The following is a 27,835-nucleotide window of genomic DNA, read 5'->3' on the forward strand; positions in this document are numbered from 1 at the left end:
CAAAACGAACGTGTGGACGCTCAGCCGACCCGAGGGGCAGGATGCGCAAGCCGGGGATCGGTCGGGTCCACCCCTACATGCTGCCAATCTTGCTGCTGCAACCCCCGGTTTGATCCAATCTTAGATTGGGAATTAACTCCGTATGCCTAAGCTAACCGACGAAATGAGCGGGCGGGCGGGCACTACGCCGCCAGAGAGGCGAGATGCGCCAACCATGGATCGATAGGGTGGTAGGTGGGTTTAGGTACATCTTCATATTTCTACCATGCCAATGCCATTTTTATGGCTCGTAAATTCATACAATGGTCCCTTAAGCCTTCATGTGAAGTTTCATGGCAAGACGACTCGTTTTCTATTTTTCATGATTTTTGAAACTTTTTACGGTTTGGGATTTTTTTAAACTTTATTCAGAAGGAGTTTTGGCCCCACACTTGGTAGACGTGATCCTTGAATTTTTGTTGGCATGCACAAAAAAATTCAGCTAAACTCGAAGTGTACAGGATTTTGTGACCATTTGAAAAAAGTGTCCCCATTTCAGACACTTTAATGGCTACTGGCAGCAAACCTGTAAAATCTCAAATGCTCTTTAAGGGGGTGTGAGTTCTTGAGGTTTGATGAGCGATAGGGGGCCAATATAAGGGCCAAGCACCAGCACCCATCGAACATCATGTGCGCACACCCCCCCCGCCGCCCCAACGTCGGAACCCTAATGCCGTCGGTCAGGTTCTCCAACGATGGTGGCCCGGGCGAAAAAAAATACGACACCAGCAAATGCTCGAGCCCAGCATGTGCACCCGTAACCCTCGATCTGGTCTGATCTTACACTGGGAATGAACTCCATATAACTAAGTCAACGCACGAAATGAGCGTGCGGGCTTTCAGAAGGCCAGAGGGGCAGGATGCGCAAGCCGGGGATCAGCCAGGTCCCTCCTGCATGCTACCGATCCTGCTACCGCAACCCTCAGTCCAATCCGATCTTAGACTGGGAATTAACTCTGTATGCCTAAGCCAACCGATGAAACGAGCGGGTGGGCGAGCACTACGCTGGCCAGAGAGGCAGGATGCGCAAGCCGTGGATCGATAGGGTGATAGGTGGGTTTAGGCACAACTTCATATTTCTACAATGCCAATGCCATTTTTATGGCCTGTAAATTCATACAATGGTCCCTTAAGCCTTCATGCGAAGTTTCATTGCAAGACGACTCGTTTTCTATTTTTTACGATTTTTGAAACTTTTTACAGTTCGAGATTTTTTAAAAATTTTTTCAGAAGGAGTTTTGGCCTCAAACTTGCTAGACGTGATTCTTGTATTTTTTTTGGCGTGCACAAAAAAATTCAGCTAAAAACTCGAAGTGTACAGAATTTTGTGAACATTTGAAAAAAGTGTCCCCATTTCAGACACTTTAATGGCTACTGGCAGCAAACCTATAAAATCTCACATGCTCTTTAAGGGGGTGTTAGTTCTTGAGGTTTGATGAGGGATAGGGGGCCAATATGAAGGCCAAGTACCAGCACCCATCTCACATCATGTGCGCACACCCCCCGTCCCCCCCAATCGCCAGAACCCCAATGTCGCCGGTCAAGTTCTCCGGCAATGCTCCAACTATGGTGTCCCGGGTGAAAAAAATTGTGACACCAGCACATGCCCGAGCCCAGCATGTGCACCCGCAACCCTTGATCTGGTCCGATCTTACGTTGGGAATGAACTCCGTATGCTTAGACTGGGAATGAACTCCGTATGCCTAAGTTAACCCACGAAACAGCGTGCAGGCGCTTAGCCGGCCAGAGGGGTAGGATGCACAAGCTGGGGATCGGTCGGGTCCCCCCCTGCGCGCTGTTGATCCTGCTACTGCAACCCTCGATCCGATCCAATCTTAGACTGGGAATGAACTCCATATGCCTAAGCCAACCGAGAAAAGGAGCGGGCGGGCAGGCACTACGTCGGCCGGAAAGGCGGGATGCGCAAGCCGTGGATCGATAGGGTGGTAGGTACGTTTAGGCACATCTTCATATTTCTACTGTGCCAATGCCATTTTTATGGCTTGTAAATTCATACAATGGTCCCTTAAGCCTTCATGTGAAGTTTCATGGCAAGACGACTTGTTTTCTATTTTTTACGATTTCCAAAACTTTTTACGGTTCGGGATTTTTTTAAATTTTTTTCAAAAGCAGTTTTGGCCCCAAACAAGGTAGACATGATCCTTGTATTTTTGTTGGTGTGAACAAAAAAATTCAGCTAAAAACACGAAGTGTACAGGATTTTGTGACCATTTGAAAAAAGTGTCCAAATTTCAAACACTTCAATGGCCACTGGCAGTAAACCTGTAAAATCTCAAATGCTCTTTAAGGGGGTGTGAGTTCTCGAGGTTTGATGAGGAATAGGGGGCCAATATAAGGGCCAAGTACAAGCACCATTGGACATCATGTGCGTGCATCCCCTGCCCCCCAATCGCCGGAACCCCAATGCCGTCGATCAGGTTCTCCGGTGATGCGCCTACGCTCGTGCCCCGAAAAAAAAAATGTGGCACCAGCACATGCCCGAGCCTAGCATGTGCACTCGCAACCCTCGTTCCAGTCCGATCTTACTTTGGGAATGAACTTCGTATGCTTAGACTGGGAATGAACTCCGTATGCCTAAGTGAACCCACGAAACGAGCGTGCGGGCGCTCAGCCGGCCAGAGGGGCAGGATGTGCAAGCCGTGGATCGCCTGGGTCCCTTTCTACATTTTAAACTTTTTACGGTTTGAGATTTTTTTAAAATTTTTTCAAAAGGAGTTTTGGCCCCAAACTTGGTAGAAGTGATCCTTGTTTTTTTGTTGGCATGCACAAAAAATTTCAGCTAAAAACTTGAAGTGTACAGGATATTGTGACCATTTGAAAAAAGTGTCCTCATTTTAGACACTTTAATGGGTATTGATAACAAACCTGTAAAATGTCAAATGCTCTTTAAGGGGGTGTGAGTTCTTGAGGTTTGATGAGGGATAGGGGGCCAATGAAAGGGCCAAGTACCAGCACCCATCGTACATCATGTGCGCACACCCCCCGCCCCCCAATCGTCGGAACCCCAATGCTGCCGGTCAGGTTCTCCGGCGATGGTGCCCCTTGTGAAAAAAAATGCGGCACCAACACATGCTCGAGCCCAGCATGTGCACCCCAAACCCTTGGTCTGGTCTGATCTTACACTGGGAATGAACTCCATTTGCTTAGACTGGGAATGAACTCGGTATGCCTAAGTGAACCCACGAAACGAGCGTGCGGGGGCTCAGTCAGCCAGAGGGGCAGGATGTGTAAGCCATGGATCGGCTGGGCCCTCCCTGCATGCTAGCGATTCTGCTGCCGCAACCCTCAGTCCGGTCCGATCTTAGACTGAGAATAAACTCCGTATGCCTAACCTAACCGACGAAACGAGCAGGCGGGCGGGCACTACGCCGGCCAGAAAAGCGGGATGCGCAAGCCGTGGATCGATAGGGTGGTAGGTGGGTTTAGGCACATCTTTATATTTCTGCCCTACCAATGCCATTTTTATGGCTTTTAAATTCATACAATGTTCCCTTAAGCCTTCATGTGAAGTTTCGTGGCAAGACGACTCATTTTCTATTTTTCATGATTTTCAAAACTTTTTATGGTTCGAGATTTTTTTAAAATTTTTTCAGAAGGAGTTTTGGCCCCACACTTGGTAGATGTGATCCTTGTATTTTTGTTGACGTGCACAAAAAAATTCAGCTAAAAACTCGAAGCGTATAGGATTTTGTGACCATTTGAAAAAATTATCCCCATTTCAAACACTTTAATGGCTACTGACAGCAAACCTGTAAAATCTCAAATGCTCTTTAAGGGGGTGTGAGCTCTCAAGGTTTGATGAGGGATAGGGGGCCAATATAAGGGCCAAGTACGAGTACCCATCGCACATCATGTGCGTACAACCCCCCCGCCCCGCAATTGCCGGAACCCCAATGCCGCCGGTTAGGTTCTCCGACGATGCTGCTGCGATGGTGCCCCGGGCGAAAAAAAATGCACCACCAGCACATGCCCTAGCCTAGCATGTGCACCCACAACCCTCGGCCCGGTCCGGTCTGACACTGGGAATGAAATCCATATGCTTAAACTGGGAATGAACTCCATATGCCTAAGTCAACCAACGAAACGAGCATGCAGGCACTCAGCCCGCCAGAGGGGCAGGATGCGTAAGCCGGGGATCGGCCGAGTCCCCCCCTATGTGCTGCCAATCCTAATTCCACAACCCTCAGTCCGGTCCGATCTTAGACTGGGAATGAACTCCGTATGCCTAAGCAAACCGACGAAACGAGCGGGCGGGCGGGCATTACGTCGGCCAGAGAGGCGGGATGCGCAAGCCGTGGATCGATAGGGTGGTAGGTGGGTTTAGGCACATCTTCATATTTCTACCAAGCCAATGCCATTTTTATGGCTTGTAAATTCATACAATGGTCCCTTAAGCCTTCATGTGAAATTTCATGGCAAGACGACTCGTTTTCTATTTTTCATTATTTTCAAAACTTTTTACGGTTCGAGATTTTTTTAAAATTTTTTCAGAAGGAGTTTTGGTCCCAAACTTGTTAGACGTGATCCTTGTATATTTGTTGGCATGCACAAAAACATTCAGCTAAAAACTCGAAGTGTACAGGATTTTGTTACCATTTGAAAAAAGTGTCCCCATTTCAGACACTTTAATGGCTACTGGCAGCAAACCTGTAAAATCTCAAATGCTCTTTAAGGGGGTGTGAGTTCTCGAGGTTTGATGAGGGATAGGGGGCCAATATAAGGGCCAAATACCAGCACCCATTGCACATCATGTGTGCACACCCCCTCCCCTGCCCCCCAATTGCCGGAACCCCAAATTCCGGTGGTCAGGTTCTCCAGCGATGCTTCGGTGATGGTGCCCCGGGCGAAAAAAAATGGGGCACCAGCACATGCCCATGCCTAGAATGTGCACCCACAACCCTCCATCTGGTTCAATCTTACACTAGGAATGAACTCCGTATTCTTAGACTGGGAATGAACTCCGTATGCCTAAGTCAACCCACGAAACGAGCGTACGGGACTGGCCAGAGGGGCAGGATGCGTAAGTCGAGGATCGGTCGGGTCCCCCCCTGTGTGCTTATGATTCTACTACCGCAACCCTCAGTCCGATCTGATCTTAGACTAGGAATGAACTCCGTATGCCAAAGTCGATCGACGAAACGAGTGGGTCGACGGGCACTACGCCTGCCAGAGAAAAGGGATGCGTAAGCCATGGATAGATAGGGTGCTAGGTGGGTTTAGGCACATCTTCATATTTCTACCATGCCAATACCATTTTTATGGCTTGTAAATTCATACAATGGTCCCTTAAGCCTTCATGTGGAGTTTCATGGCAAGATGACTCATCTTCTATTTTTCACGATTTTTGAAACTTTTTACGGTTTGGGATTTTTTTAAAAATTTTTCAAAAGGAGTTTTGGCCCCAAACGTGGCAGACGTGATCATTGTATTTTGGTTGGCATGCATAAAAAAATTCAACAAAAAACTCGAAGTGTATAGGATTTTGTGACCATTTGAAAAAAGTATCCCCATTTTAGACACTTTAATTGCTACTGGCAGCAAACCTGTAAAATCTCAAATGCTCTTTAAGGGGGTGTGAGTTCTTGAGGTTTGATGAGGGATAGGGGGCCAATATAAGGTCCAAGTACCAGTACCAATCACACATCATGTGCGCAAACCCCCCCGCCCCCCTAATCACCGGAACCCCAATGCCGCCGGTCAGGTTCCCCAGCGATGCTCCAGTGATGGTGCCTCGAGCGAAAAAAAAATGCCGCACCAGCACATGCCCAAGCCCAGCATGTGCACCCGCAACCCTCGGTCTGGTCAGATCTTACACTGGGGATGAACTCCATATGCTTAGACGGGGAATGAACTCCGTATGCCTAAGTCAACCCATGAAACGAACGTGAGGCACTCAGCCGGCTAGAGGGGCAGGATGCACAAGCCGGGGATCGACTGGGTCCCCCTTGCATGCTACCGATCCTGCTACCACAACCATTGGTCTGGTCCGATCTTAGACTGGGAATGAACTCCGTATGCCTAAGCCAATCGACGAAACGAGCGGGCGGGTGGGCACTACGTCGGCCAGAGAGGCGGGATGCACAACTCGTGGATCGATAGGGTGGTAGGTGGGTTTAGGCACATCTTCCTATTTCTACCATGCCAATGCCATTTTTATGGCTTGTAGATTCATACAATGGTCCCTTAAGCCTTCATGTGACGTTTCATGGCAAGACGACTCGTTTTCTATTTTTCACGATTTTTCAAACTTTTTACGGTTCGAGATTTTTTAAAAATGTTTTCAGAAGGATTTTTGGCCACAAATTTGGTGGACGTGATCCTTATATTTTTTTTGGCACGTACAAAAAAATTCAGCTAAAAACTTGAAGTGTACAGGATTTTACGACCATTTGAAAAAAGTGTCCCCATTTCAAACACTTTAATGGCTACTGGCAGCAAACCTGTAAAATATCAAATGCTCTTTAAGGCGGTGTGAGTTCTCCAGGTTTGATGAAGGATAGGGGACCAATATAAGGGAAAAGTACCAGCACCCATCATGTACGCACACCCCCCCGCCCCCCAATCATCAGAACCCCAATGCCGCCGGTCAGGTTCTCCGATGATGCTCTGGCGATGGTGCTCCGAATGAAAAAAAATACGGCACCAGCACATGCTTGAGCCCAGCTTGTGCACCCATAACCCTTGGTCTGGTTCGATCTTACATTGGGAATGAACTCCGTATGCTTAGACTGGGAATGAACTTCGTAAGACTAAGTCAACCCATGAAACGAGCCTACGGGCGCTCAGCCAGCCAAAGGGGCAGGATGCGTAAGCAGGGGATCGATCGGGTCCCCCCTGTGTACTGCCGATCCTACTACCACAACCCTCGGTCTGGTCTGATCTTAGACTAGGAATGAACTCCGTATGCGTAAGCCAACCGACGAAACGAGCGGGCGGGCGGGCACTACGCTGCCCAAAGAGGCGGGATGCGTAAGCCGTGGATAGATAAGGTGGTAGGTGGGTTTATGCACATGTTCATATTTCTGCCATGCCAATGCCATTTTTATGGCTTGTAAATTTATACAATGGTCCCTTAAGCATTCATGTGAAGTTTCATGGCAAGACGACTCGTTTTCTATTTTTCACGATTTTTCAAACTTTTTGTAGTTTCGGATTTTTTTAAAATTTTTTCAGAAGGAGTTTTGGCAGTAAACTTGGTAGACATGATCCTTGTATTTTTATTGGCACGCACAAAAAAATTCAGCTAAAAAATCAAAGTGTACAGGATTTTGCGACCATTTGAAAAAAGTGTCCCCATTTCAGACACTTTAATGGGTACTGGTAGCAAACCTATAAATTATCAAATGCTCTTTAAGGGGGTTTGAGTTCCCGAGGTTTGATAAGGGATAGGGGGCCAATATAAGGAACAAGTACCAGCACCCATCGCACATCATGTGTGCACACCACCCCTTCCGCCCCCCCAATCGCCGGAACCCCAATGCCGTCAATCAGGTTCTCCGACGATGGTGCCTCGTTTGAAAAAAATGTGGCACCAGCACATGCCCGAGCCCAGCATGTGCACCCGCAACCCTCGATCTGGTCTGATCTTGCACTGGGAATGAACTCCATATGCTTAGACTGGGAATGAACTCCGTATGCCTAATCAACCCACGAAACGAGCGTGCGGGCACTTAGCCTGCCAGAGGGGCAGGATGAGCAAGTCGGGGATCGGCCGGGTCCCCCCTGCGTGTTGCCAATCCTGGTGCCACTACCCTTGGTCTGGTCTGATCTTAGACTGGGAATGAACTCTGCACACCTAAGCCAACTGACGAAACGAGCGGGCGGGTGGGCACTATGTCGGCCAGAGAGGCGGGATGCGCAAGCCGTGGATCGATAGGGTGGTAGGTGGGTTTAGGCACATCTTCATATTTCTACCATGCCAATGCCATTTATATGGCTTGTAAATTCATGCAATGGTCCCTTAAGCCTTCATGTGAAGTTTCATGGCAAGACGACTCGTTTTCTATTTTTCACAATTTTTGAAACTTTTTACAGTTCGGGATTTTTTGAAAATTTTTTCAGAAGGAGTTTTGGCACCAAACTTGGTAGACATGATCCTTGTATTTTTGTTGGCATGCAAAAAAAAATTCAGCTAAAAACTCGAAGTGTACAGGATTCTGTGACCATTTGAAAAAAGTGTCCCCATTTCAGACACTTTAATGGCTATTGGCAGCAAACCTGTAAAATCTGAAACGCTCTTTAAAGGGGTGTGAGTTCTCAAGGTTTGATGAGGGATAGAGACCAATATAAGGGCCAAGTACCAGCACCCATCGCACATCATGTGCGCACACACTCCCTCCGCCCCCCCAATCGTCGGAACCCCAATGTCGCCGGTCAGGTTCTCCGGCGATGCTCCGACGATGTTGCCTTGGGAGAAAAAAATGCGACACCAGCACATGCTCGATCCCAGTATGTGCACCCGTAACCCCCAAATCGGTCCGATCTTACACTGGGAATGAACTCCATATGCTTAGACTGGGAATGAACTCCGTATGCCTACGTCAACCCATGAAACGAGCTTACGGGCGCTCAGCAGGCTAGAGGGACAGGATGCGCAAGCCGGGGATCGACCGAGCCCCCCCTGCGTGTTGCCGATCCTACTGCCACAAACCTCTATCTGGTCCGATCTTAGACTGGGAATGAACTCCGTATGCCTAAGCCAACCGATGAAACGTGCGGGCGGGTGGGTACTACCCCGGCCAGAGAGGCGGGATGCGCAAGCTGTGGATGGATAGGTTGGTCGGTGGGTTTAGGCACATCTTCATATTTCTGCCATGCCAATGCCATTTTTATGGCTTGTAAATTCATACAATGGTCCCTTAAGCCTTCATGTGAAGTTTCATGGCAAGACGACTCGTTTTCTATTTTTCATGATTTTTGAAACATTTTATGGTTCGGGATTTTTTTAAAATTTTTTCAGAAGGAGTTTTGGCCCTAAACTTGGTGAACCTGATCCTTGTATTTTTGTTGGCTTGCACAAAAAAATTCAGCTAAAAACTCTAAGTGTATAGGATTTTATGACAATTTGAAAAAAGTGTCCCCATTTCAGACACTTTAATGGCTATTGGCAGCAAACCTGTAAAATCTCAAATGCCCTTTAAGGGGGTGTGAGTTCTCGAGGTTTGATTAGGGATAGGGGGCCAAGATAAGGGCCTAGTACCAGCACCCATTGCACATTATGTATGCACACCCCCCGCCCCCAATCTACGGAACCCCAATGCCACCAGTTAGGTTCTCCGGCAATGCTCCGACGATGGTGCCACGGGCAAAAAAAAATACGGCACCAGCACATGCCCAAGCCCAGCATGTGCACCAGCAACCCTTGGTCCAATTCGATCTTACACTGGGAATGAAATCCGTATGCTTAGACTGGGAATGAACTCCGTATGCCTAAGTCAACCCACGAAACGAGCGTGCTGGCGCTCAGCCGGCTAGAGGTGTAGGATGCGCTGGTCGGGGATTGGCTGTGTCTCCTCTGCGTGCTACCGATCTTCCTACCCTAAGCCTCAATCCGATCCGATCTTAGACTGGGAATGAACTCTGTATGCCTAAGCCAACCGACGAAATGAGCGGGCAGGCGAGCACTACGCCGGCCAGAGAGGCGGGATGCACAAGCCGTGGATCGATAGGATGGCAAGTGGGTTTAGGCACATCTTCATATTTCCACCATGCCAATGCCATTTTTATGGCTTGTAAATTCATACAATGGTCCCTTATGCCTTCATGTGAAGTTTCATGGCAAGACGACTCGTTTTCTATTTTTAATGATTTTTGAAACTTTTTACGGTTCGGGATTTTTTTAAAATTTTTTCAGAAGGAGTTTTGGCCCCAAACTTGGTAGACATGATCCTTGTATTTTTACTGGCTTGCAGAAAACAATTCAGCTAAAAACTCAAAGTGTACAGGATTTTGTGACCATTTGAAAAAAGTTTCCCCATTTCAGACACTTTAATGGCTACTGACAACAAACCTGTAAAATCTGAAATGCTTTTTGAGGGGGTGTGAGTTCTCGAGGTTTGATAAGGGATAGGGGGCCAATATAAGGGCCAAGTACCAGCACCTATCGCACACCATGTACGCACACCCCCCCGCCCCCAATCTCTGGAACCCCATGCCGTCGGTCAGGTTCTCCGATGATGCTCCGACGATGGTGCCCCGGGCGAGAAAAAAATACGGCACCAGCACATGCCCGAGCTCGGCATGTACACCCACAATCCTCGATTCCGTTTGACCTTACACTGGCAATGAACTCTATATGCTTAGACTGGGAATGAACTCCGTATGCCTAAGTCAACCAATGAAACGAGCGTGTGGGCGCTCAGTCGGTCGGAGGGGCAGGATGCGCAAGCCAGGGATCGGTCAAGTCCCCCCTATGTGCTATCGATCCTGCTGCCACAACCCTCGGTTTGGTCTGATCTTAGACTAGGAATGAACTCCGTATGCCTAAGCCAATCGACGAAACGAGCTGGCGGGCGGGCACTACGCCGGCCAGAGAGGCGGGATGCACAAGCCATGGATCGATAGGGTGGTAGGTGGGTTCAGGCACGTCTTTATATTTCTACCACGCCAATCCCATTTTTATGGCTTGTAAATTCATACAATGGTCCCTTAAGCCTTCATGTGAAGTTTCATGGCAAGACGACTCATTTTTTATTTTTCGTGATTTTTGAAACTTTTTACGATTCGGGATTTTTTTAAAACTTTTTCAGAAGTAGTTTTGGCCCCAAACTTGGTAGAAGTGATCCTTGTATTTTTGTTGGAATGCATAAAACAATTCCGCTAAAAAATCGAAATGTATTGGATTTTGTGACCATTTGAAAAAAGTGTCCACGTTTGAAACACTTTAATGGCTACTGGTAGCAAAGCTGTAAAATCTCAAATGCTCTTTAAGGGGGTTTGAGTTCTTGAGGTTTGATGAGGGACAGGGGGCCAATATAAGGGCCAAATACTAGTACCCATCGCACATCATGTGCGCACACCCCCCGCCCCCCAATCGTCGGAACGCCAATGCCGCTGGTCAGGTTCTCCGACGATGCTCCGACGATGGTGCCCTGGGTGAAAAAAAATGCGGCACCAGCACATGCCTGAGCCCAGCATGTGCACCCACAACCCTCGGTCTGGTCTGATCTTACACTAGGAATGAACTCCGTATGCTTAGACTTGGAATGAACTTCGTATGCCTAAGTTAACCCACGAAACGAGCGTGCGAGCGCTCAGTCGGCCAGAGGGGCAGGATGCCCAAGCCGGGGAAAAGCCGGGTCCCTCTTGCGTGCTATCGATCCTGCTATCGCAACCCTCGATCTGGTTCGATGTTAGAATGGGAATGAACTCTGTATGCCTAAGCCAACCGACGAAACGAGCGGGCGGGCGGGCACTACGCCGGCCAGAGAGGCGGGATACGCAAGTCGTGGATCGATAGGGTGGCAGGTGGGTTTAGCCACATCTTCATATTTTTGCCATGCAAATGCCATTTTTATGGCTTGTAAATTAATAGAATGGTCCCTTATGCCTTCATGTGAAGTTTCATGGCAAGACGACTCGTTTTCTATTTTTAACGATTTTTGAAACTTTTTACGGTTTCGAATTTTTTTAAAATTTTTTTACAAGGAGTTTCGGCCCCAAACTTGGCAGACGTGATCCTTGTATTTTTGTTGGCATGCACAAAACAATTCATCTAAAAACTCGAAGTGTACAAGATTTTGTGACCATTTGAAAAAAGTATCCCCATTTTAGACACTTTTATGGTATTGGCAGCAAACCTGTAAAATCTCAAATGCTCTTTAAGGGGGTGTGAGTTCTCAAGGTTTGGTGAGGGATAGGGTGTCAATATAAGGGCCAAGTAGCAGCACCCATCGCACATCATGTGTGCACACCACCCCCCCCCGCCCCCCAATTGTCAGAACCCCAATGCCACCGGTCAGGTTCTCCGGTGATGCTTCAGTGATGGTGCCTCGGGCAAAAAAAATGCGGCACCAACACATGCCCAAGCCCAGCATGTGCACCCGCAACCCTCGGTCCGATCCGATCTTATATTGGGAATGAACTCCGTATGTTTAGACTGAGAATAAACTCCATATGCTTAGACTGGAAATGAACTCTGTATGCCTAAGTCAACCCACGAAACGAGCCTATAGGCGTTCAGTCGGCCAGAGGGGCAAGATGCATAAGCCGGGTGTCATGGACTAAGCTTTCTCTCAACAAGCAATAGACTGTGCGGCACTTGAATGGGCACTTCCAACCAAGTCAGCCTTCAATAGATCGATATCTGAACAAATAACCATAAGCCCTGGTTAGTTCCAAACATTCACAATAAGACACAATATATCGAGATCAATCTCAAGCACATGCACAAGAAGGCATATTCACATCGAGAAAAAAAAAACACGTCTAGGCAACAATCGGGGCATTCAATCGGGGTAAGTTTTATTATAAATGGGAATCATACATCGAGACCTCCCACCATCACCAAGGCCAGGGGACAACCCTTGGTGGGTGGCCTAAGCTCGCATAGCAATCGATGAGACAGCCTAACACTACGTTGTCAGCTCACCCCCTCTAAAGAGCCTTAGAGATTTTAGAGCTATGCTACCAGTAACCATTACAATGTTTGAAATGGGGACACTTTTCCTAGCACAAGGGATCTACCCGGCCATGGCCCTATACATGGGTGGCTCATGGCAACCTAAGTCGTAGTCGTGGCCCTATACAAGGTTGGCTCATGACATCCTCCCCCCACCTATTCTATCGACATCCTCGTCGACTTTCTGGCTTGAAATTCTTCGATCTTCCTTTGAAATCTCTGGAGGTCGTGTTCTCTCTCCCAGCTGGTTTCTTTCAGTCCTAATCCCTCCCACTTCACTAAGTACTCCTGAACTAGTCTTCAAGATATCTTGGTTTCCCTGTCAGCTAAAATATCTGAGGGTGGCTTCATGGTGATTGGCTTGAACAAAATGCCTCAAGTATTCCTCTAATAATCCATTGAACCGTTCCATTTAACCATCGGTTTGAGGGTGATAGCTTGAGGAGATGTTGAGTTGGGACCCCAATATCTTGAAACGTTATCTCCAGAAGAACCCCGTGAATCTCGGATCTTGATCGCTGACAATGTTTTGAGGGAGGCCCCAGTATTTGACCACATGTTTGAACAATAGTCAAGCTGTGTCTTCTGCAGTGCAATACTTATGAGCGGGAATGAATGTGGCATACTTAGAGAATCGGTCAATCACCACCAAAATAGCTCCAAGGTCACCAACCTTGGGTAGGCTCAAAATGAAATCGAGGGAGATGCTTTCCCACGGTCTGGTGGGTACTGGTAGTGGTTCAAGCATGCCTGCAAATTTCTTTCTTTCAACCTTGTCTTCTTGGCAAATGAGGTAAGACTTCGTATAGTCCATCACATCTTGTCGCATGTGAGGCTAATAGTATCCCTATTTCAATAACGCCAAAGTGCGTTGCCAACCCGGGTGTCCCTCCTATGATGTGTCATGACATTCCCTCATTAGCATTTGTCTCAAACCTTCTGCTCTTGGCATAAACACTCGAGGCCCCTTGGTCCATAAGACCCCATTTTCTTGCTAGAAGTACTTGGACTTCCCTTCTTCCACTAGCTTTAGGATCGCACAAGCTTGTGGGTCCTTCCCTAAGTGATCTCCAATCAACTTATGAATGTCTATAGTGGCTCTGCTAGCCGCCATTGGGGCAATTCTTCTAAGGGCCACTAAATCTGCTTGCCTGCTCAATGCATCAGCCACTTGATTGGTCTTTCCAGCGGTGTGCTCAAAACAAAAGTCGAATTTCACTAAAAATTCCTGCCACCTAGCTTATTTTTCCATAAGCCTTGGTTGGGTGAGAAAATGGCTAACAGTCGTATTGTCTGTCTTCACGACAAAGTGTGAAACCCAACAAGTAATGTCGCCAAGCCCTCAAGCAGTGAACCACTGCTAGGATTCTTTTTCCTGGGCCGTATATTTCCTTTTAGCTTCACTTAGCTTCCTACTTTCAAATGCTACCAGGTGATGTTGTTGCAAAATTACTCCTCTAATAGCAAAATCAAATGCATCTGTCTGAACTTCGAAGGGCTTTTCAATATCAGGAAGAGCTAAGATGGGATCTTTCATAATAGCATCTTTCAATCTCTCAAAGGCCTATTGGCATTCACTTATCCAACACCATTTACGCTCCTTCTTCAATAGCTCCGTGAGGGCCGTGGTCTTGCGAGAGTACCCTTCCACAAACCTTCTATAATAACTGGCTAGTCCCAAAAATGAGCGAAGTTCACTAACGTTCTTCGGTGTTATCCATTCCTTGATGGCCCTAACCTTTTTCATGTCCATTCGAATGTGGCCATGTTCGATAATGTGACCAAGAAAATGGATTTGGGTCTGAGTAAATGCACAATTCTCCCTTTTTACGTATAACTAGTGGTCCTATAATCTTTGAAGTACCTAGCATAGGTGCTCTTGATGTTCTTCCAAAGTGGAGCTAAATACCACTATATCGTCTAAATAGATGACTACAAATTTGTCTAGGTAGTCATGGAACACCTGATTCATCAATGTACAAAATGTGGCAGGAGCATTGGTCAGTCCAAAGGGCATAACAAGAAATTCAAATGCACCATACCGTGTCACACAAGTGGTCTTTGGCTCATCTCCCTCAGTGATTCTGACCTGATGGTAGCCAGATCTCAGGTCCAATTTGGAGAAGTACTTGGCCCAGCTCAATTGATCAAACAAGTCTGCTATAAGGGGAATGAGATATTTGTTTCTTACGGTGACTTTGTTCAGGGCCCTGTAGTCAACATATAATCGTAAACTTCCATCATGCTTCTTTTGAAATAGCATTGGTGCTCCGAAAAGAGCCTTTGATGGTCTGACGAACCCAGCTTATAGCAGCTCATCTAACTGCTTTCTTAGTTCGGCCAACTCTGTCGGGGCCATGCAGTAGGGAGCTCTAGCAGGGGGTTTCACTCCTGAGAGGAGCTCAATTTCATGGTCCACTGCTCGTCGAGGGGGTAGAACCTTAGGCAACATCTCTGGCATCACCTATTCGAATTCTTCCAACACTTTTTCCATACCATCAGGTATTGGTTCTACTTCGGACCTTTTTTTGTAGATCGGCACCGCCACAAAGGAGGGTTCCCCTCTTTGTACCCCTTTCTTGAACTGCAAAGCAAAAATCATTTTCTTCCCACTCTTTGGAAAGATGTTGGCTGGCACCACACATGGGTGTTCCCCTAAGAACAACAAGCAGCTAACGGCGGGAATAGGGATGACCTGAGCCAACATCATGAAGTCCAATCCGAGAACAACATCAAAGTCATCCATGGGGGAAACTGTAAAGTCTACCTTCCTTTCCCATGGCCCCAATCGAGTTGTCACACTCTTGGAGCTTCCACTGATTGCAAAGGCTGGTGAATTGACTGCTTTCATTCGTCCATAGTCTTTACTAAGCTGAAGACCACACCTTTTTGCTTTTTCTAGTGTGATGAAAGTGTCGGTTACACCTGTATACACCATGGCCTTGGTGGCTTTCTCATTAATCATCAAGTTCACATACATCAAGCCTCTATTCTGCTCTTTCTTTATAGTGTTCAATTGGGTGCAGAGGGCATTGAAGAACCTTATTGAACCCATCCTAGCTGGCACCTCTTTAGCTTCTTCAATGCTCTTTGGCACTTTTGGAGACTCTTGAGATGAGGTCTTTAAGGCATTAAAGGCTCCCCTATGCGGGCATTCAGCCACCCGATGCGGCCCCTTACAATGAAGGTAAGCTAACGGTTGCCTAGGCTTGAAAATCCCTACGTTGCTTGTCTTGGGTTGGGTGCTATCTCGACCAAAGGACCTCCTGTCTGATCCCCCACTCCCAAAGTTAAAGCTACTGCCAGCTGATAGAGGATTTTTTCATTTTAAGGAGCCATCATTGTAATTGTGAAGACATTCAGCTGCAGCCATGGTCGTGGCCACGTCTTACACTTTCTGCCTTTGTAGTTCTGTCCTCGCCCAAGGCTCGAGGCCCTCGAGAAAATAGAACATCTTATCTTTTTTGAACATGACCCAAATATCCAACATCAGGATAGAAAAGCTCCTTACAAACTCTCGCACCATTCCTGTTTGCACCAACTCTCGAAGTCTCCTTCAAGCCATATACTCTACATTCTCAGGGAAAAATTGTTTTTTCAATTCTCACTTCAGATCGATCCAAGTCTTAATTGGGCACTCATCATCGACAAACTTGGAACACCACCATAGCTTGGCATCCCCTGTGAGGTACATTGATGCCATTGTCACCTTGTCTTCCTCTGAATTTGTGTGTATAGCTCAGAAGTACTGCTCCATGTCAAACAAGAAATTTTCAAGTTCCTTAGCATCCCTTGCCCCCTCATAGCATCGAGGCTCCGGCACCTTGGGCCTTTTTCCCCTTTCCATCGAGCTCGAACCCAATCTAGCCACAGCCATTTGTAGAATGCTCACTTGTGCTCTCCTCAAACTCCTTTTGGAGAATGTTCAAGGTGTCTCTAGCCTCTTCGCTCACGTTGTGGAGAGTATCGGACAACTCCCACTGGGTTGTCTCGATCTCCCTCACTCGATCTTTAGTCACCATATGAATTTTCATTCTGGCCACCACAGCCTCAAGTTCCTCAATTCTCTATTGATGATTCGGTCCACCATTTGTGGCCATCTCATCCATTTTTCTAGCACTTCTCAATCGTGCTCTAATACCACGTGTCATAGACTAAGCTTTCTCTCAACAAGCAATAGACCGTGCGGCACTTGAATGGGTGCTCCCAACCAAGTCAACCTTCAATAGATCGATATCTAAACAAATAACCATAAGCCCTGGTTAGTCCCAAGCATTCACAATAAGACACAATATATCGAGATCAATCTCAAGCATACACACAAGAAGGCATATTCGCATCGAGAAAAAGAAAAACACATCGAGGCAACAATCGGGACATTCAACTGGGGTGAGTTTTATTATAAATGGGAATCATACATCGGGACCTCCCACCATCACCAGGGCCAGGGCGCAGCCCTTGGTGGGTGGCCTAAGCTTGCATAGCAACCGATGAGATAGCCCAACACTACACTGCCGGCTCACCCCCTCTAAAGAGCCTTAGAGATTTTAGAGCTATGCCACCAGTAACCATTACAATGTTTGAAATGGGGACACTTTTCCTAGCACAACGAATCTACTCGGCCATGGCCCTATACATGGGTGGCTCATGGCAACCAAAGTCTTGGTCATGGCCCTATACAAGGTTGGCTCATGACATTGGGGATCGACTGGGTCCCCCCTGCGTGCTGTCAATCCTGCTGCTGTAACCCTCGGTCCGATCTGATCTTAGACTAGGAATGAACTCCGTATGCCTAAGCCAACCGATGAAATGAGCGGGCGGACGGGCACTACGTCGGCCAGAGAGGTGGGATGCGCAAGCCATGGATCGATAGGGTGGTAGGTGGGTTTAGGCACATCTTCATATTTTTGTCATGCCAAAGCCATTTTTATGGCTTCTAAATTCATACAATGGTCCCTCAAGCCTGCATGTGAAGTTTCATGGCAAGACGACTCGTTTTCTATTTTTCACGATTTTTGAAACTTTTTACGATTCCGAATTTTTTTAAAATTTTTTCAGAAGGATTTTTGGCCCTAAACTTGGTCGACGTGATCCTTGTATTTTTGTTGGCATGCATAAAAAATTCAGCTAAAAACTCGAAGTGTACAGGATTTTGTGACCATTTGAAAAAAGTGTCCCCATTTCAAACACTTTAATGGCTACTGGCAGCAAACCTGTAAAATCTCAAATGCTCTTTAAGGGGGTGTGAGTTCTTAAGGTTTGATGAGGGATAGCGAGCCAATATAAGGGCCAAGTACCAGCACCCATTGCACATCATGTGTGCACACCCCCCAATCGCCGGAATCCCAACGCCGTCGGTCAAGTTCTCTGGCGATGCTCTGGCGATGGTGCCCCGAGCGAAAAAAATATGGCACCACCACATGCCCGATCCCAGCATGTGCACCCGCAACCCTCGGTCCAGTCTGATCTTACACTGGGAAAGAACTCCGTATGCTTAGACTGGGAATGAACTTCGTATGCCTAAGTCAACGCATGAAACAAGTGTGCGGGCGCTCAGATGGCCAGAGGGGTAGGATGCACAATCCGGGGATCGGTTGGGACCCCCCTGCGTGCTGCTGATCCTACTGCCATAACCCTCGGTCCAGTCTGATCTTAGTCTGGGAATGAACTCCTATGCCTATGCCAACCGACAAAACGAGCGGACGGGCAGGCACTATGTCGGCCAGAGAGACGGGATGCGCAAGCCGTGGATCGATAGGGGGTAGGTGGGTTTAGGAACATCTTCATAGTCCTGCCATGCCAATGCCATTTTTATGGCTTGTAAATTCATACAATGGTCCCTTAAGCCTTCATTTGAAGTTTCATGGCAAGACGACTCGTTTTCTATTTTTCACGGTTTTTGAAACTTTTTATGGTTCGGGATTTTTTAAAAAAATTTTCGGAAGCAGTTTTGGCCCCAAACATGGTAGACATGATCCTTGTATTTATGTTGGCATGCATAAAAAAATTCAGCTAAAAACTTGAAGTGTACATGATTTTGTTACCATTTGAAAAAAGTGTCCCCATTTCAGACACTTCAATGGCTACTGGCAGCAAACCTATAAAATCTCAAATGCTCTTTAAGGGGGTGTGAGTTCTCGAGGTTTGATGAGGGATAGGGGGCCACTATAAGGGCCAAGTACCAGCACCCATCGCACGTCATGTGCAGACATCCCCCCCGCCCCCCCAATTGTCGGAACCCTGATGTCGCCGGTCAGGTTCTCCGACGATGCTCCAACGATGGTGCCCCGGGCAAAAAAAACATATGGCACCAGCACATGCTTGAGCCCAGCATGTGCACCCGCAACCCTCGATCTGGTCAGATCTTACACTGGGAATGAACTCCATATGCTTAGACTGGGAATGAACTTTGTATGCCTAAGTCAACCCACGAAACGAACGTGCGGGAGCTCAGCCGACCAGAGGGGTAGGATCGCAAGCCGGGGATCGGTCGAGTCCCCCCCTGTGTGCTGCCAATCATACTACCGTAACCCTCGGTCTGATCCGATCTTAGACTGGGAATGAACTCTGTATGCCAAAGCGAACCGACGAAACGAGCCGGCGGGCGGGCACTACGCTGGTGAGACAACCCTCCACTATGCTGCCGGCTCACCCCCTCTAAAGAGCCTTAGAGATTTTAGAGCTATGCCACCAGTAACCATTATAATGCTTGAAATCGGGACACTTTTCCTAGAACAATGGATCTACCCGGCCATGGCCCTATAAATGGGTGGCTCATGGCAACCAAAGTCTTGGTCATGGCCCTATACAAGGTTGGCCATGACATTGGGGATCAACCGGGTCCCCCCTGCGTGCTACCGGTCCTGCTGCTGCAACCCTTGGTCCGGTCTAATCTTAGACTAGGAATGAACTCCGTATGCCTAAGCCAACCGACAAAACGAACGGGCGGGCACTACGCCGGCCAGCGAGACGGGATGTGCAAGCCATGGATCGATAGGGTGGTAGGTGGGTTTAGGCACATCTTTATATTTCTACCCTGCCAATGCCATTTTTATGGCTTGTAAATTCATACAATGGTCCCTTAAGCCTTCATGTGAAGTTTCATGACAAGCCGACTCGTTTTCTATTTTTCACAATTTTCAAAACTTTTTGTGGTTCAGGATTTTTTTTAAATTTTTTCAGAAGGGGCTTTGGCCCCAAACTTGGTAGACATGATCCTTGTATTTTTTTTCGCATGCACAAAAAAATTCAGCTAAAAACTCAAAGTGTACAGGATTTTGTGACCATTTGAAAAAAGTGTCCCCATTTTAGACACTTGAATGGCTACTGGCAGCAAACCTGTAAAATCTCAAATGCTCTTTAAGGGGGTGTGAGTTCTTGAGGTTTGATGAGGGATACGGGGCCAATATAAGGGCCAAGTACCAGCACCCATCGCACATCATGTGCGCACACCCCCCACCCCCCAATCGCCGGAACCCCAATGTTGCCGGTCAGGTTTTCGTGGCGATGCTTCGGCGATAGTTCCCCGGGCAAAAAAAAATGCGACACCAGCACATGCCCAAGCGTAGCATGTGCACCCGTAACCCTCGGACCGATCTGATATTAGACTGGGAATGAACTCCATATGCTTAGACTGGGAATGAACTCTGTATGCCTAAGTCAACCCACGAAATGAGCGTGCGGGCGTTGAGCCGGCTAGAAGGGCAGGATGCGCAAGCCGGGGATCGGCTGGGTCCCCCCCTGTGTGCTGCCGATCTTGCTTCCACAACCCTCGGTCTGAGCTGATCTTAGACTGGGAATGAACTCTGTATGCCTAAGCCAACCGACGAAACGAGGGCCGGGCGGGCACTACGCCAGCTAGATAGGAGGATGCGCAAGCTGTGGATCGATAGGGTGGTAGGAGGGTTTAGGCACATCTTCATATTTCTACCATGCCAATGCCATTTTTATGGCTAGTAAATTCATACAATGGTCCCTTAAGCCTTCATGTGAAGTTTCATGGCAAAACGACTCGTTTTTTATTTTTCACGATTTTTGAAAATTTTTAGAGTTCGGGATTTTTTAAAAATTTTTTTAGGAGTTTTGGTCCCACACTTGGTAGACGTGATCCTTGTATTTTTTTTGGCATGCACAAAAAAATTCAGCTAAAAACACAAAGTGTACAAGATTTTGTGACCATTTGAAAAGAATGTCCCTATTTCAGACACTTTAACGGCTACTGGCAGCAAACCTGTAAAATCTCAAATGCTCTTTAAGGGGGTGTGAGTTCTTGAGGTTTGATGAGGGATAGGGGGCCAATATAAGGGCCAAGTAGCAGCACCCATCGCAGATCATGTGCACGCACCCCCTGCCCCCGAATCCTCGGAACCCAAATGTCGGCAGTCAGGTTCTCCGACGATGCTCCGGTGATGGTGCCCCGGCGAAAAAAAAATGCGGCACTAGCGCATGCCCGAGCCCAGCACGTGCACTTGCAACCCCCAATCCGGTCTAATCTTTCACTGGGAATGAACTCCGTATGCTTAGATTGGGAATGAACTCCATATGCCTAAGTCAACCCATGAAACGAGCGTGCGGGCGCTCAATCGGCCAGAGGGGTAGGATGCGGAAGCCGAGGATCAGCTGGGTCCCCCCCTGCGTGCTACCGATCGTGCTACCACAACCCTTGGTCCGGTCTGATCTTAGATTGGGAATGAACTCTGTATACCTAAGCCAACCGACGAAATGAGCAGACGAGTGGGCACTACATCGGCAAGAGAGACGGGATGCGCAAGCCATGGATCGATAGGGTGGTAGGTTGGTTTACGCACATCTTCATATTTTTGCCATGCCAATGCCATTTTTATGGCTTGTAAATTCATACAACGGTCCCTTAAGCCTTCATGTGAAGTTTCATGGCAAGACGACTCGTTTTCTATTTTTCACGATTTTTGAAACTTTTTACGGTTCGGGATTTTTTTAAAATTTTTTCGGAAGCAATTTTGGCCCCAAACAAGGTAGACATGATCCTTGTATTTTTTCTGGCATGCACAAAAAAATTCAGCTAAAAATTCAAAGTGTACAGGATTTTGTGACCATTTGAAAAAAGTGTCCCCATTTCAGACACTTTAATGGCTACCGGCAGCAAACCTGTAAAATCTCAAATGCTCTTTAAGGGGGTGTGAGTTCTCAAGGTTTGATGAGGGATAGGGGGCCAATATAAGGGCCAAGTACCAGCACCCATCACACAACATGTGCACACACCCCCTCCGCCCCCACAATCGTCGGAACCCGAATGCTGCCGGTCAGGTTCTCCGGTGATGCTCCGATGATGGTGCTTCAGGTGAAAAACCCGATGCCGCCGGTTCGATTCTTCGAGATGCTCCAGTGATGGTGCCCTAGGTGAAAAAAAATGCGACACCAGCACATGCCCGAGCCCAATATGTGCACCCACAACCCTCGGTCTGATCTGATCTTACACTGGGAATGAACTCCGTATGCTTAGACTGGGAATGAACTCCGTATGCCTAAGTCAACCCACGAAAGGAGAGTGCGGATGCTCAGCTAGCCAGAGGGGCAGGATGCACAAGTCGAGGATCGATCGGGTCCCCCCCACGTGCTACCGATCCTGTTGCTACAACCCTCGGTCTGATTCGATCTTACATTGGGAATGAACTCCGTATGCCTAAGCCAACCGACGAAACGAGCGGGCGGGCGGGCACTACGCCTGCCAGAGAGGCAGGATGCACAAGCCGTGGATCGATAGGGTGGTAGGTGGGTTTAGGCACATCTTCATATTTCTGTCATGCCAATGCCATTTTTATGGCTTGTAAATTCATACAATGGTCCCTTAAGCCTTCATGTGAAGTTTCATGGCAAGACGACTCGTTTTCTATTTTTCACGATTTTTGAAACTTTTTACGGTTTGGGATTTTTTTTAAAATTTTTTCAGAAGGAGGTTTGGCACCACACTTGGTAGACGTGATCCTTGTATTTTTGTAGGCATGCACAAAAAAATTCAGCTAAAAACTTGAACTGTACAGGATTTTGTGACCATTTGAAAAAAGTGTCCCCATTTCAGACACTTTAATGGCTACCAGCAGCAAACCTATAAAATCTCAAATGCTCTTTAAGGGGGTGTGAGTTCTCGAGGTTTGATGAGGGATAGGGGGCCAATATAAGGGCCAAGTACCAGCACCCATCACACATCATGTGCACACACCCCCTCCGCCCCCACAATCGTCGGAACCCGAATGCTGCCGGTCAGGTTCTCCGGTGTTGCTCCGATGATGGTGCTTCGGGTGAAAAACAATGCGGCACCAGCACATGCCGAAGCCCAGCATGTGCACCCGCAACCCTCGATCCGGATCGATCTTACACTAGGAATGAACTCCGTATGGTTACACTAGGAATGAACTCTGTATGCCTAAGTCAACCCACGACACGAGCGTGTGGGCGTTCAGCCGGCCAGGTGGGCAGGATGCCGGGGATCGGCCGGTCCACCCTTGCGTGCTACCGATACTACTACTGCAACCCTTGGTCCAGTCTGATCTTAGACTTGGAATGAGCTCTGTATGCCTAAGCCAACCGATGAAACGATCGGGCGGGCGGGCACTACGTCGGCCAGAGAGGCGGGATGTGCAAACTGTGGATCGATAGGGTGGTAGGTGGGTTTAGGAACATCTTCATATTTTTGCCATGCCAATGCCATTTTTATGGCTAGTAAATTCATACAATGGTCCATTAAGCCTTCATGTGAATTTTCATGGCAGGACGACTCGTTTTCTATTTTTCATGAGTTTTGAAACTTTTTACGATTCAGGATTTTTTTAAAATTTTTTCAGCAGGGGTTTTGGCCCCACACTTGCTAGATGTGATCCTTGTATTTTTGTTGGCATGCATAAAAAAATTCAGCTAAAAAATCGAAGTGTACAGGATTTTGTGACCATTTCAAAAAAGTGTCCCTATTTCAGACACTTTAATGGCTACTGGCAGCAAACCTGTAGAATCTCAAATGCTCTTTAAGGGGGTGTGAGTTCTTGAGGTTTGATGAGGGATAGGAGGCCAATATAAGGGCCAAGTACAGGCACCCATCGCACATCATGTGCGCACACCCCCCCGCCCCCAATCATCGAAACCCCAATGCCGTCGGTCAGGTTCTCCGACGATGCTCCGACGATGGTGCCTCGGGCAAAAAAAAGTGAGGCACCAACACATGTCCGAGCCCAGCATGTGCACCCGCAACCCTCGATCTGGTCTGATCTTACACTGGGAATGAACTCTATATGCTTAGACTGGGAATGAACTCCATATGCCTAAGTCAACCCACGAAATGAGCGTGTGGGCGCTCAGTCGACCAGAGGGGTAGGATGCGTAAGCCGAGGATCGGTCGGGTCCCCCCCTACGTGTTGCTGATCTTGCTGCTGCAACCCTCAGTCTGGTCTGATCTTAGATTGGGAATGAACTCCGTATGCCTAAGCCGACCGACGAAATGAGCGAGTGGGCGAGCACTATGCCGGCTAGAAAGGCAGGATGCGCAAGCCGTGCATCAATAGGGTGGTAGGCGGGTTTAGGCACATCTTCATATTTTTGCCATGCCAATGCCATTTTTATGGCTTGTAAATTCATACAATGGTCGCTTAAGCCTTCATGTGAAGTTTCATGGCAAGACGACTCATTTTCTATTTTTCACGATTTTTGAAACTTTTTACGGTTCGGGATTTTTTAAAAATTTTTTCAGATGGAATTTTGGCCCCAAACTGGGTAGACGTGATCCTTGTATTTTTGTTGGCATGCACAAAAAATTTAGCTAAAAACTCGAAGTGTACAGGATTTTGTGACCATTTGAAAAAAGTGTCCCCATTTCAGACACTTTAATGGCTACTGGCAGCAAACCTGTAAAATCTCAAATGCTCTTTAAGAGGGTGTGAGTTCTCGAGGTTTGATGAGGGATAAGGGGCCAATATAATGGCCAAGTATGAGCACCCATCGCACATCATGTGCGCACACCCCCCTATCCCCCCCAATCACCGGAACCCCAATGCCACCGGTCAGGTTCTCCGATGATGCTCCGATGATGGTGCCCCGGGCAAAAACAAATGAGGCACCAGCACATGCCCGAGCCCAGCATGTGCACCTACAACCCTCAGTCCGGTCAGATCTTACACTGGGAATGAAATTCATATGCTTAGACTGGGAATGAACTCCGTATGCCAAGTCAACCCACGAAACCAGCGTACGGGCACTCAGCCAGCCAGAGGGGCAGGATGCATAAGCCGGGGATCGGTCGGGTCCCCCCTGCGTGCTGCCAATCATACTATCGGAACCCTTGGTCTGATCCAATCTTAGACTGGGAATGAACTCTGTATGCCTAAGCCAACTGATGAAATGAGCGGACGGGCAGGCAGTACGTCGGTCAGAGAGGCGAGATGCGCAAGTCGTGGATCGATAAGGTGGTAGGTGGGTTTAGGCACATCTTTATATTTTTGCCATGCCAATGCCATTTTTATGGCTTCTAAATTCGTACAATGATCCCTTAAGCCTTCATGTGAAGTTTCATGGCAAGATGACTCATTTTCTATTTTTCACGATTTTTGAAACTTTTTACGGTTCGAGATTTTTTTAAAATATTTTCAGAAGGAGTTTTGGCCCCAAACTTGGTAGACGTGATCCTTGTATTTTTGTTGGCATGCATAAAAAAATTCAGCTAAAAACTTGAAGTGTACAAGATTTGTGACCATATGAAAAAAGTGTCTCATTTTAGACACTTTAATGGCTCTACTGGCAGCAAACCTATAAAATCTCAAATGCTCTTTAAGAGGGTGTGAGTTCTCGAGGTTTGATGAGGGATAGGGGGCCAATATAAGGGCCAAGTACCAGCACCCATCGCACATCATGCGCGCACACCCCCCCCCGCCCCTCCAATTGCCGGAACCCCAATGTTGCCGATCAGGTTCTCCGACGATGCTCCAGCGATGGTGCCCCGGACGAAAAAAAAATGTGGCACCAGCACATGCTCGAGCCCAGCATGTGCACCTGCAACCCTCGATCCAGTCAGATCTTACACTGGGAATGAACTCCGTATGCTTAGACTAGGAATGAACTCCGTATGCCAAGTTAACCCACAAAACCAGCATGCGGGCGCTCAGCCGGCCAGAGTGGAAGGATATGCAAGCCAGGGATCGGCTGAGTCCCCCCCTATGTCACACCCTGGGTAGGCACGCCAGGCACATCAGGCAGACCAGCAGGCGAGCCAGAGGTTGAGGCCTGTAGACCAAGCCTGCTGACGGGCATCTGTGCGTAAAGCCTAGCAAACGAGCTCGGAATGCCCGCCCGACTTGCAGGCCAGCCCGTGAGAGCAAGGCTTGGCATACAAGCTGCCCGCACCACATCCAGAAGGTCCCAAGGTGCTGGACACGCAAGGGAAGCTTCTGGAAATAGGTAGGAGCATCCTGGCAGATTTGGTTGACCCTGAAAATCAGGAGTTAGCATCCTAATTGATTGTAATCCCATGATTTTTGCCTTTATTCTAGGGATATGCCATTAAGCTGTAGCTGGAGCCTTAACTATAAATAGAAGGCTGCTCCACCCTCATTTGTACACCATCAAACACTTCTATTTCAGTGAATACAAGAGCATTTCTAGAATTCTATCTTCTTATCCTATTTCTCTTTAACCTGCATAATCAGCCCTTCCCATTGTTCTAGTGCCCGCACGCTTGTGTTTTAGGCTAACTTAGGAACAAAGGAGGAGATTCCAAGCCTAAGACTGCACGGATTCTGAGTCTAAGGTCGGAGCCTATGACAGTTGGTATCAGAGCAAGTTCGATTTTGTGTGTTTATGTTGTGCAGGTTAGATCATGATTAAGGAGATGGCATGCCAAAGCGACGTTGCTAGCCAACAACTAGAGGCCCAGGAGCATGGCCGGGGAAGAGGCAAGTAAGCTAGTTCTAGAGATATCTGGTCTACCATGGACGGTAGGCTGGCCAAGGTGGAGGTGATCGTAGGTGACATAGGGGAGAAGCTTGAGAAAGTAGAGACTCCATGGGGGAGGAGATTCAAAGTAAGCTAGAAGCTGCTCTCAACAAAGGCTTGGACGTGTTCACCAAAAAGAACCAGACCTTGGAGGCTGAAGTGCAGACCTTGCGTGATGGCATGGAGGCCATGCGCCAGCGGATGGAAGAGCTTACCAGTGAGCTCATTACTTGCAAGACTGCCATTGGGAATGGCATGTTTGCTGGAGTGTCCAAATCCAAATTGGATGTCCCCAAGCCTAAGGAGTTTAAGGGGACTAGGGTGGCCAAGGAAGTAGACAACTACCTTTGGGGTATGGAGCAGTACTTCCAGGTCATCGGCATGTAAGACGAGGCGATAAAGGTAAGCACCGCTGCTATGTATCTCACTGATGTAGCCTTATTATGGTGGAGGCGCAGGTGTGATGATGTCAGGCATGGGAGTGCCAAGATTGGAACCTGGGCAGAGTTCCAAAAAGAGTTTAGAGAACAATTTTACCTAGAGTATGCCGATGATGAGGCGCGGGCAAAGTTGTGCAGGTTGAGCCAGCAAGGGGACATAAGGGAGTATGTCCAAAAATTCTCTGAACTGATGCTACAAATCTCAGATCTAGGCAAGAAGGATACATTCTTTGCTTTCATGGATGGGCTGAAGCCGTGGGTGAAGCATGAGCTACAAAGGAGAGGAGTTCATGACTTGGCTAAAGCCATGACTACTGCTGAGGCCTTAATAGAGTTCAAGCCTCTGAACAAGTTTGAGTCTTCCAAGCCCAAGGGTAAGGGTAGGGATGATAGGGACCAGAAAAAGCAGTCCAAGGGGAAAGACCGTGATCGGGAGTCCAAGGATGGAGACCAAGACCGTTCAACCAAGGATGGCGAGAGGAAGCCACCAGCAGGCAAGTGGAAAGCCAAGGGGCACCGAGAGCCACTAGCATGCTACCTATGTGGAGGGAGCCACATAGCATGCAATTGATCGTAGAAGGGCAAGCTGGCTGTTGTAGACAAGGAGTCTGACGAGGATCCAGAGTCAGAGGCAACAAAGCTTGGGTCGTTGGTGCTCAATGCTATCCAGAGTAAGGGGAGCCGCAAGCCAAAGGGCTTGATGTTTGTGGATCTAATGGTTATGGGTCAAAAAGTGAGCGCACTGGTGGACACAGGTGCCTTATAT

The sequence above is a fragment of the Durio zibethinus genome, chromosome 8 (genome assembly GCF_047325235.1).
Source record: "Durio zibethinus cultivar Kanyao isolate XHJ-2024 chromosome 8, ASM4732523v1, whole genome shotgun sequence".
Classification (NCBI taxonomy): Eukaryota; Viridiplantae; Streptophyta; class Magnoliopsida; order Malvales; family Malvaceae; genus Durio; species Durio zibethinus.